Below are 18,238 nucleotides of genomic sequence, written 5' to 3'. Positions count from 1 at the left end.
CAAATCCCATTACTTTTATCCTTAGCTAATACTACCTCCTGTCAGGGCCCACAGCACAAACAATTTGCCTTCTTCCTCCTTCCATTTCACAGAATCGCTTACGATCAGGTAGGGGAGAGGGGGGCAGAGGGTTAAGGGGGAGCTGGATGGGCTCAGGTAGGATTGTCAGGGACTTTTGAATGAGAGGCAGGTTGGAGGTAAATGGGCAAGGGGCTTTCCTGCCACTGTCTGTGCCCACACCGATATGTGCTATTGTGATGGGGTCATCTGAGTGTGACCTTCTGTTAATGTCAGGGAACTGAAAACATTTAAGTACACAAAGCAGTTCACTATGCAGATGAGCTATGTGAGTGCTCTAAGAGGGACTTTGGTTAATCTGCAGTTTGCTTTTACCGTCTGGGGCAGTAGTAGTGCGATCCACAGGACCCCTTTGCATTCCTCTTCGAGGTGATTGGCAGCCCATGCTAATAATCCACACCCATGACTGGCAGCCAGAGCCACTCTGTGCCCTTCCCACAAAGCCCCTGGCCCCTCCCCGTCAATAGATGCTGAGCCCGCTGCATTGTCCAGATATAGTGACCTTTCACCTCTCCAAACTTCACGGGAACCACGTCAGAACTTTGAGCAGATCTGTATTGGAATGTCAGACATGTAGGCACGCTTTCTCTCTTTAGCTCTCTCTCCCTCTCTCTCTCCTTCCTTCACTCCCTATCTATCCGTCTCTCTCTCCCTCTCTCTCTCCTTCCTTCACTCCCTATCTATCCGTCTCTCTCTCCCTCTCTCTCTCCTTCCTTCACTCCCTATCTATCCGTCTCTCTCTCCCTCTCTCTCTCCTTCCTTCACTCCCTATCTATCCGTCTCTCCCTCTCTCTCTCCTTCCTTCACTCCCTATCTATCCGTCTCTCTCTCCCTCTCTCTCTCCTTCCTTCACTCCCTATCTATCCGTCTCTCTCTCCCTCTCTCTCTCCTTCCTTCACTCCCTATCTATCCGTCTCTCTCTCCCTCTCTCTCTCCTTCCTTCACTCCCTATCTATCCGTCTCTCTCTCCCTCTCTCTCTCCTTCCTTCACTCCCTATCTATCCGTCTCTCTCTCCCTCTCTCTCCTTCCTTCACTCCCTATCATCCGTCTCTCTCCCTCTCTCTCTCCTTCCTTCACTCCCTATCTATCCGTCTCTCTCTCTCTCTCTCTCTCCTTCCTTCACTCCCTATCTATCCGTCTCTCTCTCCCTCTCTCTCTCCTTCCTTCACTCCCTATCTATCCGTCTCGCTCTCCCTCTCTCTCTCCTTCCTTCACTCCCTATCTATCCGTCTCTCTCTCCCTCTCTCTCTCCATCCTTCACTCCCTATCTATCCGTCTCTCTCTCCCTCTCTCTCTCCTTCCTTCACTCCCTATCTATCCGTCTCTCCCTCTCTCTCTCCTTCCTTCACTCCCTATCTATCCGTCTCTCTCTCCCTCTCTCTCTCCTTCCTTCACTCCCTATCTATCCGTCTCTCTCTCCCTCTCTCTCTCCTTCCTTCACTCCCTATCTATCCGTCTCTCTCTCCCTCTCTCTCTCCTTCCTTCACTCCCTATCTATCCGTCTCTCCCTCTCTCTCTCCTTCCTTCACTCCCTATCTATCCGTCTCTCTCTCCCTCTCTCTCTCCTTCCTTCACTCCCTATCTATCCGTCTCTCTCTCCCTCTCTCTCTCCTTCCTTCACTCCCTATCTATCCGTCTCTCTCTCTCTCTCTCTCCTTCCTTCACTCCCTATCTATCCGTCTCTCTCTCCCTCTCTCTCTCCTTCCTTCACTCCCTATCTATCCGTCTCTCTCTCCCTCTCTCTCTCCTTCCTTCACTCCCTATCTATCCGTCTCTCTCTCCCTCTCTATCTCCTTCCTTCACTCCCTATCTATCCGTCTCTCTCTCCCTCTCTCTCTCCTTCCTTCACTCCCTATCTATCCGTCTCTCTCTCCCTATCTCTCTCCTTCCTTCACTCCCTATCTATCCGTCTCTCTCTCCCTCTCTCTCTCCTTCCTTCACTCCCTATCTATACGTCTCTCTCTCCCTCTCTCTCTCCTTCCTTCACTCCCTATCTATCCGTCTCTCTCCCTCTCTCTCTCCTTCCTTCACTCCCTATCTATCCGTCTCTCTCTCTCTCTCCTTCCTTCACTCCCTATCTATCCGTCTCTCTCTCCCTCTCTCTCTCCTTCCTTCACTCCCTATCTATCCGTCTCTCTCTCCCTCTCTCTCTCCTTCCTTCACTCCCTATCTATCCGTCTCTCTCCCTCTCTCTCTCCTAACTTCACTCCCTATCTATCCGTCTCTCTCTCCCTCTCTCTCTCCTTCCTTCACTCCCTATCTATCCGTCTCTCTCTCCCTCTCTCTCTCCTTCCTTCACTCTCTATCTATCCGTCTCTCTCTCCCTCTCTCTCTCCTTCCTTCACTCCCTATCTATCCGTCTCTCTCTCCCTCTCTCTCTCCTTCCTTCACTCCCTATCTATCCGTCTCTCTCTCCCTCTCTCTCCTTCCTTCACTCCCTATCATCCGTCTCTCTCCCTCTCTCTCTCCTTCCTTCACTCCCTATCTATCCGTCTCTCTCTCTCTCTCTCTCTCCTTCCTTCACTCCCTATCTATCCGTCTCTCTCTCCCTCTCTCTCTCCTTCCTTCACTCCCTATCTATCCGTCTCGCTCTCCCTCTCTCTCTCCTTCCTTCACTCCCTATCTATCCGTCTCTCTCTCCCTCTCTCTCTCCATCCTTCACTCCCTATCTATCCGTCTCTCTCTCCCTCTCTCTCTCCTTCCTTCACTCCCTATCTATCCGTCTCTCCCTCTCTCTCTCCTTCCTTCACTCCCTATCTATCCGTCTCTCTCTCCCTCTCTCTCTCCTTCCTTCACTCCCTATCTATCCGTCTCTCTCTCCCTCTCTCTCTCCTTCCTTCACTCCCTATCTATCCGTCTCTCTCTCCCTCTCTCTCTCCTTCCTTCACTCCCTATCTATCCGTCTCTCCCTCTCTCTCTCCTTCCTTCACTCCCTATCTATCCGTCTCTCTCTCCCTCTCTCTCTCCTTCCTTCACTCCCTATCTATCCGTCTCTCTCTCCCTCTCTCTCTCCTTCCTTCACTCCCTATCTATCCGTCTCTCTCTCCCTCTCTCTCTCCTTCCTTCACTCCCTATCTATCCGTCTCTCTCTCCCTCTCTCTCTCCTTCCTTCACTCCCTATCTATCCGTCTCTCTCTCCCTCTCTCTCCTTCCTTCACTCCCTATCATCCGTCTCTCTCCCTCTCTCTCTCCTTCCTTCACTCCCTATCTATCCGTCTCTCTCTCTCTCTCTCTCTCCTTCCTTCACTCCCTATCTATCCGTCTCTCTCTCCCTCTCTCTCTCCTTCCTTCACTCCCTATCTATCCGTCTCGCTCTCCCTCTCTCTCTCCTTCCTTCACTCCCTATCTATCCGTCTCTCTCTCCCTCTCTCTCTCCATCCTTCACTCCCTATCTATCCGTCTCTCTCTCCCTCTCTCTCTCCTTCCTTCACTCCCTATCTATCCGTCTCTCCCTCTCTCTCTCCTTCCTTCACTCCCTATCTATCCGTCTCTCTCTCCCTCTCTCTCTCCTTCCTTCACTCCCTATCTATCCGTCTCTCTCTCCCTCTCTCTCTCCTTCCTTCACTCCCTATCTATCCGTCTCTCTCTCCCTCTCTCTCTCCTTCCTTCACTCCCTATCTATCCGTCTCTCTCCCTCTCTCTCTCCTTCCTTCACTCCCTATCTATCCGTCTCTCTCCCTCTCTCTCTCCTTCCTTCACTCCCTATCTATCCGTCTCTCTCTCCCTCTCTCTCTCCTTCCTTCACTCCCTATCTATCCGTCTCTCTCTCTCTCTCTCTCCTTCCTTCACTCCCTATCTATCCGTCTCTCTCTCCCTCTCTCTCTCCTTCCTTCACTCCCTATCTATCCGTCTCTCTCTCCCTCTCTCTCTCCTTCCTTCACTCCCTATCTATCCGTCTCTCTCTCCCTCTCTATCTCCTTCCTTCACTCCCTATCTATCCGTCTCTCTCTCCCTCTCTCTCTCCTTCCTTCACTCCCTATCTATCCGTCTCTCTCTCCCTATCTCTCTCCTTCCTTCACTCCCTATCTATCCGTCTCTCTCTCCCTCTCTCTCTCCTTCCTTCACTCCCTATCTATACGTCTCTCTCTCCCTCTCTCTCTCCTTCCTTCACTCCCTATCTATCCGTCTCTCTCCCTCTCTCTCTCCTTCCTTCACTCCCTATCTATCCGTCTCTCTCCCTCTCTCTCTCCTTCCTTCACTCCCTATCTATCCGTCTCTCTCTCCCTCTCTCTCTCCTTCCTTCACTCCCTATCTATCCGTCTCTCTCTCCCTCTCTCTCTCCTTCCTTCACTCCCTATCTATCCGTCTCTCTCCCTCTCTCTCTCCTAACTTCACTCCCTATCTATCCGTCTCTCTCTCCCTCTCTCTCTCCTTCCTTCACTCCCTATCTATCCGTCTCTCTCTCCCTCTCTCTCTCCTTCCTTCACTCCCTATCTATCCGTCTCTCTCTCCCTCTCTCTCTCCTTCCTTCACTCCCTATCTATCCGTCTCTCTCTCCCTCTCTCTCTCCTTCCTTCACTCCCTATCTATCCGTCTCTCTCTCCCTCTCTCTCCTTCCTTCACTCCCTATCATCCGTCTCTCTCCCTCTCTCTCTCCTTCCTTCACTCCCTATCTATCCGTCTCTCTCTCTCTCTCTCTCTCCTTCCTTCACTCCCTATCTATCCGTCTCTCTCTCCCTCTCTCTCTCCTTCCTTCACTCCCTATCTATCCGTCTCGCTCTCCCTCTCTCTCTCCATCCTTCACTCCCTATCTATCCGTCTCTCTCTCCCTCTCTCTCTCCTTCCTTCACTCCCTATCTATCCGTCTCTCCCTCTCTCTCTCCTTCCTTCACTCCCTATCTATCCGTCTCTCTCTCCCTCTCTCTCTCCTTCCTTCACTCCCTATCTATCCGTCTCTCTCTCCCTCTCTCTCTCCTTCCTTCACTCCCTATCTATCCGTCTCTCTCTCTCTCTCTCTCCTTCCTTCACTCCCTATCTATCCGTCTCTCTCTCCCTCTCTCTCTCCTTCCTTCACTCCCTATCTATCCGTCTCTCTCTCTCTCTCTCTCCTTCCTTCACTCCCTATCTATCCGTCTCTCTCTCCCTCTCTCTCTCCTTCCTTCACTCCCTATCTATCCGTCTCTCTCTCCCTCTCTCTCTCCTTCCTTCACTCCCTATCTATCCGTCTCTCTCTCCCTCTCTATCTCCTTCCTTCACTCCCTATCTATCCGTCTCTCTCTCCCTCTCTCTCTCCTTCCTTCACTCCCTATCTATCCGTCTCTCTCTCCCTATCTCTCTCCTTCCTTCACTCCCTATCTATCCGTCTCTCTCTCCCTCTCTCTCTCCTTCCTTCACTCCCTATCTATACGTCTCTCTCTCCCTCTCTCTCTCCTTCCTTCACTCCCTATCTATCCGTCTCTCTCCCTCTCTCTCTCCTTCCTTCACTCCCTATCTATCCGTCTCTCTCTCTCTCTCCTTCCTTCACTCCCTATCTATCCGTCTCTCTCTCCCTCTCTCTCTCCTTCCTTCACTCCCTATCTATCCGTCTCTCTCTCCCTCTCTCTCTCCTTCCTTCACTCCCTATCTATCCGTCTCTCTCCCTCTCTCTCTCCTAACTTCACTCCCTATCTATCCGTCTCTCTCTCCCTCTCTCTCTCCTTCCTTCACTCCCTATCTATCCGTCTCTCTCCCTCTCTCTCTCCTTCCTTCACTCCCTATCTATCCGTCTCTCTCTCTCTCTCTCCTTCCTTCACTCCCTATCTATCCGTCTCTCTCTCCCTCTCTCTCTCCTTCCTTCACTCCCTATCTATCCGTCTCTCTCTCCCTCTCTCTCTCCTTCCTTCACTCCCTATCTATCCGTCTCTCTCTCTCTCTCTCCTTCCTTCACTCCCTATCTATCCGTCTCTCTCTCCCTCTCTCTCTCCTTCCTTCACTCCCTATCTATCCGTCTCTCTCTCCCTCTCTCTCTCCTTCCTTCACTCCCTATCTATCCGTCTCTCTCTCCCTCTCTATCTCCTTCCTTCACTCCCTATCTATCCGTCTCTCTCTCCCTCTCTCTCTCCTTCCTTCACTCCCTATCTATCCGTCTCTCTCTCCCTCTCTCTCTCCTTCCTTCACTCCCTATCTATCCGTCTCTCTCTCCCTCTCTCTCTCCTTCCTTCACTCCCTATCTATCCGTCTCTCTCTCCCTCTCTCTCTCCTTCCTTCACTCCCTATCTATCCATCTCTCTCTCCCTCTCTCTCTCCTTCCTTCACTCCCTATCTATCCGTCTCTCTCTCCCTCACTATCTCTCTGTCTGTCTCCTTCTCCCCCTAGCATTCCCAGCTGTGAAAGCAACATAGCAGGATAACTATTTTTATTCTCTCCAGCCCAGTAGACAATATGTCATTAGCATAAATGTGGTTCTGTTTTCTCTTCTGTCTCTGCAATGTCACAGTCAGATATCTCTGCTTTAAGGGTGAAGGGTAAGCAGCTTTAGGTGTTGTCTGTGGGTTAACTTGACTAGTCGGCATGACAAGGCCTAAGGGCAGGCAGGGAGCAAACACTCCTGTTCCATCTGGGTCACATCTCAGAAGGAAGACAGCCAGGAAGACAGCCCGGACCCCAGCCAACCCGTGCTCTCTATAATGTCACACACACACACACTCATCCAAGTCAATGATGGGAAGAACAAGTAAAATGCAGAGGTGGCAAGAAGATGAAGACAACAATCATGATGACAACATCACACCAATGCACTACGCCACGCTGTTTTGCTACAGTATACCCAACATTGTAATACATGTGATCGTTTTGGCTAACTAGTGTGATTCAAGTGGTTGCACTATTATTACCACTTCATTACAAATGCATATAAGGTACATCCCTATATGGCATGATGCAACCTTATTTGAAGTGGCTTGCAATGGTGCTTTATTGTAGAGGGTAAAGCCTAATATCTCCCACTGACATAGTGAGCGGAGGGTCTCTAGAATGCTAATAGATCTCATCACAGAGCTGTACAGCTCCGCTCTGTCCTTTTATTGGTACAATGGCAATGGGAATATTCCCTAATGATTTACATCCACCGCAAGACTCATCCACCCTTCCCCTCCCTCCCACCCTATTCTCTTATTCCTTTTGTTCATGTGCCTTTTGTTCTTTCTCTTTCTCTTTTATTATTTTCTTTAATTACTGTTCCCACCCAGCAAGGTTCCCTCTCTCTGCACCCCCCCCCCCCCCCATGTCCCATGAGAAGCAGGGAGAAACAACCATGTGGCTTCACTGACAATGGCATGAATGGCCACCGTGGTAGGGCCACCTCTCTGAGGACCAGGAGGAGAGGAGTAGGATGAGGAGGAGGAGGAGGAGGAGGAGAGAGAGAAAGAAAAAAGGGGTGTGAAAGATGAGCACAAGAGAGCCTCTGGATCGACCCTTATTTCTCTGTTCTATACATCCAGGAAGGAATTCTCACTCCCTTGGGGAGTTTCAGGGGAAAGAGAACAAGAGAGTGGGAAATGCGTGCGCACATGAGAGATAAAGAGAGCAAAATGAAGCCATTAGACAACTAGGTAAGTTCTCAATATTATCATTGAAATATGCTTGTGTGCCTCAATGCCTGTTCCGGTGGAACTCAGTAGAGAGTTATTTAACAAGACCGGGGATCAATTTCCACAGACAGTCCAAATCAACAGCTTGTTGGTGGACTTTCTGGTTACTCATGTGGCAATGCATGCTGGATAGACAGGATATGATGTCAGTGGTCAAGAGTGCATTAGCAGCAGGCAGTCCTGATCCTGCTTTCTGAATATTCCGACATCTACTTGATGGTATTACCAGCTAATTAAATAAACGTATCTCCTGTAGGCAGAGTTTAATACCCCTGGTGTAAGGTATGATGAAGATGGTGATGGTGATGATGGTGATGATGACGATGATGATGGTGGTGATGATGCGGATGATGGTGGTGACAAGTGTTCTGGTTGCAGTGTTAGAAGCACCGCCTGGTGAATTACCTCCACCTCAGTCTGTGGTGAGCCTCAGCAGACTACGACTGTCACATTAGGAGACCGAATGCTGTGAGCCACATCCACAGTGTCATCCTAATACACACACACACACACATACACACACACACACACACACACACACACACACACACACACACACACACACACACACACACACACACACACACACCTGATTAAGTGTATTCCTCCCCAGCTCCAAGCTGACAAGTTAATGTTGTCTTTACACAATGTCAAAGACATGAAATTAGATTGCCTGGATATCGTGTCAAATTCGGATTGAAATTGAGTTCATGACAATCTGTTTAGAATTGTATAATTCTGCTCAGGCTGAGCAGAAAGGAAACTGGTTAAAAGTACTCCCTCCACACACACACACACACACACACACACACACACACCTACACACATGTTCCTGCCTCGTGCCAGCTAGTCCATGTTCATTCCACACACATCTCTACCAGATAATTTTTGTTTTAATAGAATCGCTTAAAACAATTAATTACAGTCGTTTTCTCTCTCCCTCTATGCCTCTCTCTCCCTCTCTCTTTCTGTCTTTCTCTTGCATTGGAGAAGATACAGGCAGTAATAAAAAGGCGTTTATTGAATGATTTTCTGGAGGCCCATTGGTTATTAACATGTAAATTAAATCATCACAGCTGTTCCATTTTCAATCAGATGGAGTTTTCGGGAGGCGGGGCAGGGTGCTCTGATTTTATTACACACACCTTCATTAGGAGCCACCCACCACCACCACAACAATCAACACCTGCAACAGCCCATACATCCGACACATACATAAATACATATGCACATACTACTCTAGTGGTCACTATCCCAAACCTTCATATTTCATCAGAATCAGATATAATTGATGGGCTACAAGTGCATGATAATTGAATCAATTTCATGTTGTTGGTTACAAGGCATGTCATTTCTGTATGACATCAGTGTATTTATATACCTGTACCCCTCTTCTCACTGAAACAGGTTAGAATTAGAGTCTTCTGGGCTACATCCCATCCCAATAACAGCCTGATGGAGTGATGTGAACATTAAAACATGGCAGCCACATTCTCCTGGGCCAATAGATTATCCAGACAGTTCTGCTGAGTGAGCGGCCATCCTGTCCTCAGAGCTCTTAACCCCATATAAAAATACATACTGTAAGAAACAATGAAGACTCTCCAATGTCTCTCCAAAAGCCCTGTGTGTAATACTGCAGCTGCATTGGCCCAGACCCCTCCAGGCCCCTAGAGACAGCCAGAGGAGACAGAGGAGTGGCTGTAACTCACAGGAATTGTCAGAAAACGCACCAGATGATGGACTTTGCCAATGATCATTTTTCTAATGCATGTGTATGTTTTAAAGGCCTTGGGAACAGCCAATTTCACAAATGAAGTGCATTTAAAAGCATGGGGCAGCGGGACCAGGGCTATGATGAGATATTGGTAGGCCCCAGTAGAAAGGTTAATGTTAGCCACAGAATGTGGTAATGGGTTCGCTTTGACAATGGCCTGTGGGGACTGTGGTGGACGGGTTGCGCAAGTTAAGTCATTGACACATAAATTGTACATTTTCAACAATTTCATTATCATCTGTGTCGTCTAACAGTGACATTTATCAATGAAGTGGAAATGGATGGTTTTATTTTCCTCGCTTTTTCGCTTAACTTACAGACCTGAATGGATATTGATTTTTCATATTTTTTTTAATAGGAAGAAACACCTTAGTGCTGATATCCCACACAGTCAGGCCAGTTATGCGATGAGAACGTATAGAGAGCAATATTAATAGAGCAAGCTCATTCTCACTATACATTTATATTACCGGCAACATTACTGTAACATGGGGAAAAGGATACTCTTATCAACGAAGTTCTTATCAACTGACATGTCTAAAATAGTTTTTAGTATTGCCTTGATAAAATTACAAATATTTTTTTCAGCAGTTCATGTCTAGTCAAAGATGCGTAGGGCTGTGGAGTATAAACCTGGCTGGGGGTTGGACACATCTAGTAGAGGTGAAGTTTTGCTACCTGGTTAAAGAGCTTAGGAGGGGAGTCAGTACAGCAGGCCAACAACTTATTTTGAAATAGACACAAATTACCTATTTGAGCTCTGTGACAGGCACACAAATTAAACATTTTCCACGTGTTATGCAATTTTCTTCATAATACATTGATGTACACTACAGTTCAAAAGTTAGGGGTCACTTAGAAATGTCCTTGTTTTTTTATTTTATTGTCCATTAAAATAACATCAAATTGATCAGAAATATAGTGTAGACATTGTTAATGTTATAAATGACAATTGTAGCTGGAAACAGCAGATTTTTTATGGAATATCTACATAGGCGTACAGAGGCCCAGTATCAGAGGAGACTCCAGGATGCTGGCCTTCTAGGCAGAGTTCCTCTGTCCAGTGTCTGTGTTCTTTTGCCCATCTTAATCTTTTATTTTTATTGGCCAGTCTGAGATGTCTTTTTCTTTGCAAATCTGCCTCGAAGGCCAGCATCCCGGAGTTGCCTCTTCACTGTTGACGTTGAGACTGGTGTTTTACGGGTGCTTTTTAATGAAGCTGCCAGTTGAGAACTTGTGAGGCATCTGTTTCTCAAACTAGACACTCTAATGTACTTGTCCTCTTACTCAGTTGTGCACCGGGGCCTCCCACTCCTCTTTCTATTCTGGTTAGAGTCAGTTTGCGCTGTTCTGTGAAGGGAGTAGTACACAGCGTTGTACGAGATCTTCAGTTTCTTGGCAATTTATTGCATGGAATAGCCTTAATTTCTCAGAACAAGAATAGACTGACAAGTTTCAGAAGAAAGGTCTTTGTTTCTGGCCATTTTGAGCCTGTAATCGAACCCACAAATGCTGATGCTCCAGATACTCAACTAGTCTAAAGAAGGCCAGTTTTGTTGCTTCTTTAATCAGTACAATAGTGTTCAGCTGTGCTAACATAATTTCAAAAGGGTTTTCTAATGATCAATTACACTTTTGGATTAACTAACACAACATGCCATTGGAACACAGGAATGATGGTTGCTGATAATGGGCCTCTGTACGCCTATGCAGATATTCCATTAAAAATCAGCCGTTTCCAGCTACAATAGTCATTTCTAACATTAGCTTCTTATGGCTGCAGGGGCAGTATTGAGTAGCTTGGATGAAAGGTGCCCAGAGGTGCCCAGAGAAAACTGCCTGCTCCTCAGTCCCAGTTGCTACTATATGTATATTATTATTAGTATTGGATAGAAAACACTCTGAAGTTTCTAAAACTGTTTGAATGATGTCTGTGAGTATAACAGAACTCATATGGCAGGCAAAAACCTGAGAAGAAATCCAAACAGGAAGCGGGAAATCTGAGGTTGGTCGATTTTCAACCCAGCCCCTATTGAATACACAGTGGGATATTGGTTATGTTGCACTTCCTAAGGCTTCCACTAGATGTGAAGTGTGAAGTGGAACAAAATGAGAGAGGAATGAGTCACAGGTCTGCCAGCAGTCACGCACTGGTCATGCGCATTTCACATGAGAGGTAGTTGCGTTCTTTTGCTTTTCTGAAGACAAAGGAATTATGTTAAAAACATCCTAAAGATTGATTCCATACATCGTTTGACATGTTTCTTCGGACAGTAACAAAACTTTTTGACATTTTGTCTGCAACTAGGGAATGCGCTTCATGACTTTGGATTTGTTTACCAAACGTGCTAACAAAAGTAGCTCTTTGGACAAAAATGATGAAAATGATCGAATAAGTCAAACATTTAATGTGGAACTGGGATTCCTGGGAGTGCATTCTGATGAAGATCATCAAAGGTGAGTGAATATTTATAATGCTATTTATGACGAATGTTGACTACCCAATATGGCGGATATCTTTTTGGCTGCTTTGTTGTCTGAAAGCTGTACTCAGATTATTGCATGGTTTGCTTTTTCCGTAAAGCTTTTTTGAACACAGCAGTTGCATTAAGGAGAAGTGTATCTATATTTCCATGTCTAACAATTGTATTTTCATCAACATTTATAATGAGTATTTCTGTAAAATGATGTGGCTCTCTGCAATATCACTGGATGTTTTTGGAACTAGTGAACATAACGCGGCAATGTATACTGAGATTTCTTTATATAAATATGCACTTTATCGAACAAAACATACATGTATTGTGTAAAATGAAGTCCTATGAGTGTCATCTGATGAAGATCAGCAAAGGTTAGTGATTCATTTAATCTCTATTTGTGCTTTTTGTGACTCCTCTCTTTGGCTGGAAAAATGGCTGTGTTTTTCTGTGGCTTGGCTCTGACCTAACATAATTATTTGTGGTGCTTTCACTGTAAAGCCTATTTGAAATTGGACACTTTGGCGGGATTAACAACAAGATTACCTTTAAAATGGTATAAGATACATGTATGTTTGAGGAATTTTAATTATTAGATTTCTGTTGTTTGAATTTGGCGCTCTGCACATTCACTGGCTGTTGTCATATCGATCCCGTTAACGGAATTGCAGCCCTAAGAAGTTTTAACAATGTCTACACTGTATTTCTGATCAATTAGATGTTATTTTAATGTACAAAAAAATGTGCTTTTCTAGGTTAGGTTAGGGTTTGGTAACATACTAGCTAAGTAGTTAAAGGGTTCATGTTAGGGTTAGATCACATGCTAGCTAAGTAGTTAAAAACTAGTAAGTAGTTGCAAAGTTGCTACTGCAGTTAGCTAAAATGCTAAAGTTATCTATGTTTGGATAGCTAGACCTTCACGTTATACGCCCACTCATCCTCCCCGACCAACCAACCTCCCTCTTATCGTTTCTGTCTTAAGTAACTTACTGTCTTTATCTGTAATTGAAATGCACTGTATACACCATTGTGTACTGTACACACAAAAATGGGAAAATAAATACAAATAAAGAGTAATTTGTGTCTATTTCACAATAATCTGTGATAGTTGGTTGGGCAGGCAGGAGGCAGTATGGCTAGAGAGAAAATGGATTGACCTCTAGTCTGCCCACACATTATAACACAGCCGGTGTGAATAAAACAAAGGAGGGATATATTTGGCACTCAATTGAATTGCTGGAGGAACCTGCCACAGAGGAGCGAGAGAGAGAGAGAGAGAGATAGAGAGAGAGAGAGAGAGAGAGAGAGAGAGAGAGAGAGAGAGAGAGAGAGAGAGAGAGAGAGGGAGAGAGAGAGAGAGAGAGAGTTGAGCAGTGAAGAAGATACAATGTGGTGAGGGAGAGAGAGAGAGAGAGTTGAGCAGAGAATGAGATGCAATGTGGCGAGAGAAAAGAAAGAGGAAGAGACAGAGACAGAGGGAGAGGGAGGGAATAAGAGGTGAAGGAAGCTAGAAACAGAAAGCTAAAAGTGAAAGGGAGCTCATGGGTAAGGATGGTAAGGATGGGTGTAATGAGAGTTGGATGCAAGAAAGAACTGTTGAAGGACTGTAGAGCTGTCGGGGCCGTAGTTTTCTCATGAGGATAAATGAAAAGACATGGTCAGTGCCAAAAAAATCTACCTATCACCTATTTGAGACCGGGAAATGTAGGAAGAAAATCTGACAGTGGAATTGATGATTGACAAAGAAGCGACTATAGTGGGATAGTAGAAATGTCTAAATAATGAAAAGTTTGAGTACTGGTAGGCTTATAATTAAGCCTCTCAAAGTGACAGAGCTCACAGCATACCTTCTCTTTGTATAGGTTGAATAAAGAAAGACCATTAAATAAAGAGTGCGAATGTGTTAACATTCCTATGCAAAATCAAAAATAATAATACAAAGGTTGGTAATGATTCAATCATTCAGAGTTACTCATCCTTTCAAATGAATTCACACATTTGATTCCATCTTATCAATACTGAACAAAAATTAAAATTCAACACGCAACAATTTCAAAGATTTTACTGAGTTACAGTTCATATAAGGAAATCAGTCAATTTAAATCAATTCATTAGACCCAAATCTATGGAGTACACATGACTGGGAATACAAATATGCATCTGTTGGTGAAAGATACCTTTAAAAAAAAAGGTAGGGTTGTGAATCACAGTGGAATGTTGTCCCACTCCTCTTCAATGGCTATGCAAAGTTGCTGCATATTGGCAGGAACTGGAACACACCGTCATACGTGGATCCAAATCATCCCAAACATGCTCAATGGGTGACATGTCTGGTGAGTATGCAGGCCATGGAAAACTGGGACAATTTCAGCTTTGTGAAATTGTGTACAGATCCTTGCGACATGGGGATGTGCATTATCATGCTGAAACAATGAGGTGATGGCAGCGGATTAATTGCATTACAATGGGCCTCAGGATCTTGTCACGGTATCTCTGTGCATTCAAATTGCCATAGATAAAATGCTATTGTGTTCGTTGTCCGTATCTTATGCCTGCCCATACCATAACCCCACCGCCACCATGGAGGTCCTGGCTGGCACGGTTACACTTAGTTTGCGGTTGTAGGCCGGTTGGACATACTACCAAATTCTCAAAAATGACGTATGAGGTGGCTTATCGTAGAGAAATGAAGATTCAATTCCCTGGCAAAAGCTCTGATGGACATTCCTACAGTCAGCATGCCAATTGCACGCTCACTCAAAACTTGAGACATCTGTGGCCTTGTGTTGTGTCACAAAATTGCACATTTTAGAGTGTCCTTTTATTGCCCCCAGCACAAGGTGCACCTGTGTAATTAACATGCTGTTTAATCACCTTCTTGATATGTTAAACCTGTCAGGTGGATGGATTATCTTGGCAAAGGAGAAATGCTCACTAACAGGGATGTAAACTCATTTGTGCACAACATTTGAGAGAAATAAGCTTCTTGTGTGTATGGAACATCTCTGGCATCTTATATTTCAGCTCATGAAACATGGGACCAACACTTTACATGTTTTATATATAACGGTTATATTTTTGTTCAGTGCATGTTCATTTGTCTGTGAACTCTGATGTGCAATTTCTGTATTTCAAAATGAAGCTGCAGCACAAAGGCCTGAGTTGTTATTTTTCACTCCTACTCACAGAGACAAGTTAACAAGTAGGTAGACAAGTAGGCCCATGATAGTGACCCAAACACAATGCATTACCACCACCCCCACTACCATATTAGTGGTTCTGCTCCTGCCTACACACAGACAGAAAACAATGTGCCAAACCAGACGAAGGCGCATCATCTGCATAACTTGCAAATTAATCTGGTTAAATTAGCATATATATTTAAATGAGGATTTAGAGACTTTAAAGCCAATTTTGATTATTTCCACTTTAACTCTATTCTCTGATCACTGTGAAAAAGAAGGGGTGATTTTGTATGTTTAATATTAATACACTCTGCTAATTACGGCTTATACTGATATGCAGATTTGCTTAATTAGTAAATGGATTTTCCTCCACTTTGCAACGGTTTGGCTCAATGAGTCAAGTGTTTGCTTTAGTTTATGGTGCTACATCAAAGAGGCTTGTGGGACCTCCTGTCCTCCGATCAAAATAGATGAAGCACTTTAGTTAATTTTGGCGGTTTGCCCTTTTGTTTGAAATATTTTAACCAACTCGAATACATCCTTGTCTTCTTCTTCATCATTATCATCATCATCATCATTCTCCTCATATTAAAAAAATAGCTCATTAGCAACATGTTCAGATGCAATCATTACTACAATATGGCATTAAACCGTGTTATTCACAAGGCTTAGACAGTCCTATGCCAGCTTTACTCGAAGCCAGGAAATAAGAGTATTTCTATTGAATATATCAACCAGTCAGTGGAGTTCATTGAATTGTTTTAAAACTTAATCTACTTTGGTCATGGAACCCAGCCACTATAGATCACCTTGCTTTATTGTTGTAGCACTAAATAATCAATAGCAGTAGTTGTAGTGAAATGTTATTGCGACCATGTTCCACATTGATCTACAGGGGATGTCCATGTTTCTCTCCCTATCCTTGTCTCTGTCTAGAAACATGGACACACTGCAAAGCGAACATACCGACTTGATTCAAAGGCAATGGCCTGTCGCCCTCTCCTCTCTTGTAACGGCACTGTAAGGTGTATTAACCTAAAGTCAATGTCCGCGCCGCCACAGAAATCAAATTAGCATAATAAAAAGGTAGAGATATCTGTTGTTTTTTTGCATGGGCTGCGTCTCAATCTGCCAATGGCGGCCTTTTGTGTCTGCGATGGAAGGTGGCTGAGCTATAGCAGTTAGTCAGACCATGAGACATCCTAAAAATCGGTCTTCTCATAAATACGTCTGTATTGTCCGAACGATTTGGCCTACAAATTAATACCACTCTATGGAATGATCAGACTCTCACAAACTTGATGGTGTTCTCTGTATTTTTCTATGACCCCCATAAGCGTCACAGGACTCATCTGAAGTTGGTATCGCCGATCTGCCAACTTCTCTCTGTAGCATCTGAACAGGATGCTGTAGGACGCTCAAAAGCCTCACAAGACTCATCTGAAGGTAGCCTGGTACCAGTTTAACAAATTAATGGAACTACATATGGAAGTAGTTCAGTGTCAAAATATCTCTCTCAGATTCAGGACAGACACTTTAAAACAAACTATCTTTTGATGTATTTTTTTACTATCTGTTTTTCCATGTATGAATCTGTTATTCAATTAGTTTCTATGGGCTAATAGCAGTAAGGCCAAATTTAATCTCTCAACAAATATTTGAGTAATATTTGTTTTGTTACCTAAAATTCCAAATCAAACAGCTAAATGATTCTAGGTATGACCATCTTAAAACAATTCCATATGCTAGCTTAGTAGAACACTAAGCTAGACACTAGGCTTAGACTCTTAAGGAATAAGAGAGATATAATAGATGGTCCAATAGGTTTAGTTACGTTATTATCCACATAGAACCAAGAGGAGTAAGCTAGGCAAGATATGGGAGTCCCGGTCTGAGTCCCATTCTGAAAGGGTGTTATTGGCTGGTTTACCGGTATATACTTCTGTATCTGCCACGCCCTGATCTGTTTCACCTGTCCTTGTGCTTGTCTCCACACCCTCCAGGTGTCGCTCTTCTTCCCCACCTATCCTCTGGGTATTTATACCTGTGTTTTCTGTCTGTCTGTGCCAGTTCGTCTTGTTTGTCAAGCTTACCAGCAATTGTCCTGTCAGCTCCTGGTTTTCCCAGCCTCTCTTTTTCTCGCCCTCCTGGTTTTGACCCTCGCCTGTCCAGCCTCTGTACCTGCCGGCCTGACCACTCTGCCTGCCCCTGCCCCTGAGCCTGCTTGCCGACCAGTACCCTTGCCCCATCTCTGGATTATTGACCCCTGCCTGCCTTGACCGGTCTCTTGCCTGCCCCTTGGACTATTAAACCAAACGTTGGCTGAACACCATGACCAGACATTGGACAGTCTACTGGAGCAATTCCACGGGTTGTCAGGGAGGATGCCTACCATGGTAGTATCCCCACATCGACTCAGCGACTCAGCTGCAAGCAGCGCCGTCTCATCGGTCACTCCACCTTCTCGGGAGCCCCGGTTACCACCACCGGAATGCTTCAATGGAGAGCCAAGCACCTGTTGGGCATTCCTAGCTCAGTGTGCCCTCGACTTCGAGCTTCAGCCCTCCTCCTCCCCCTCGGATTGCTCCAAGATAGCCTACCTCATCACGCTGATGTCCGGGCGGGCTCTCACCTGGGCTACTGCCATGTGGGAACAGCAGCTGGCCATATGCCCTAGTCTGGAGGGGTTCGTGGGAGAAGTGAGGAGGGTCTTCGATGCCCTGTTCTGCGGGCGAGAGGCTGCCCGGAAGCTCGATTCCCTCATCGCTTTGACCATCCGCATCGATGAGCGATTACGGGAACGACGGAGGGAGAGGAAATTGGATTTTGCTTGCATGCCCAGGGATCCCACCTTGCCCCCGAGTCAACCCGGAAGCACCTGACGGTCTTGTTGCCGAGAGGACCTGAGACTTCCCCACCTGCCCCGAGGGCTGCCGAAGACTGCCGAGTCACCATCAAGTCCCTTCTGATTCCTGTGGTATTGGGATTCTCCTGGCTCCAACGACGCAATCCTTCCATTGACTGGGCTACTGGTGCCATCGTGGGCTGGAGCCCGTCCTGCCACACTCACACTCAAGTCAGCTTTGCCTGCCCTGGGACACCTTCCTGGGGGCTTGGACATTGCCTCGGACCTCTCCGCCAGCTCCACAGT

Source organism: Oncorhynchus mykiss, chromosome 11 (genome assembly GCF_013265735.2).
Source record: "Oncorhynchus mykiss isolate Arlee chromosome 11, USDA_OmykA_1.1, whole genome shotgun sequence".
Lineage (NCBI taxonomy): Eukaryota > Metazoa > Chordata > Actinopteri > Salmoniformes > Salmonidae > Oncorhynchus > Oncorhynchus mykiss.
This window is presented reverse-complemented; position numbering follows the sequence as displayed.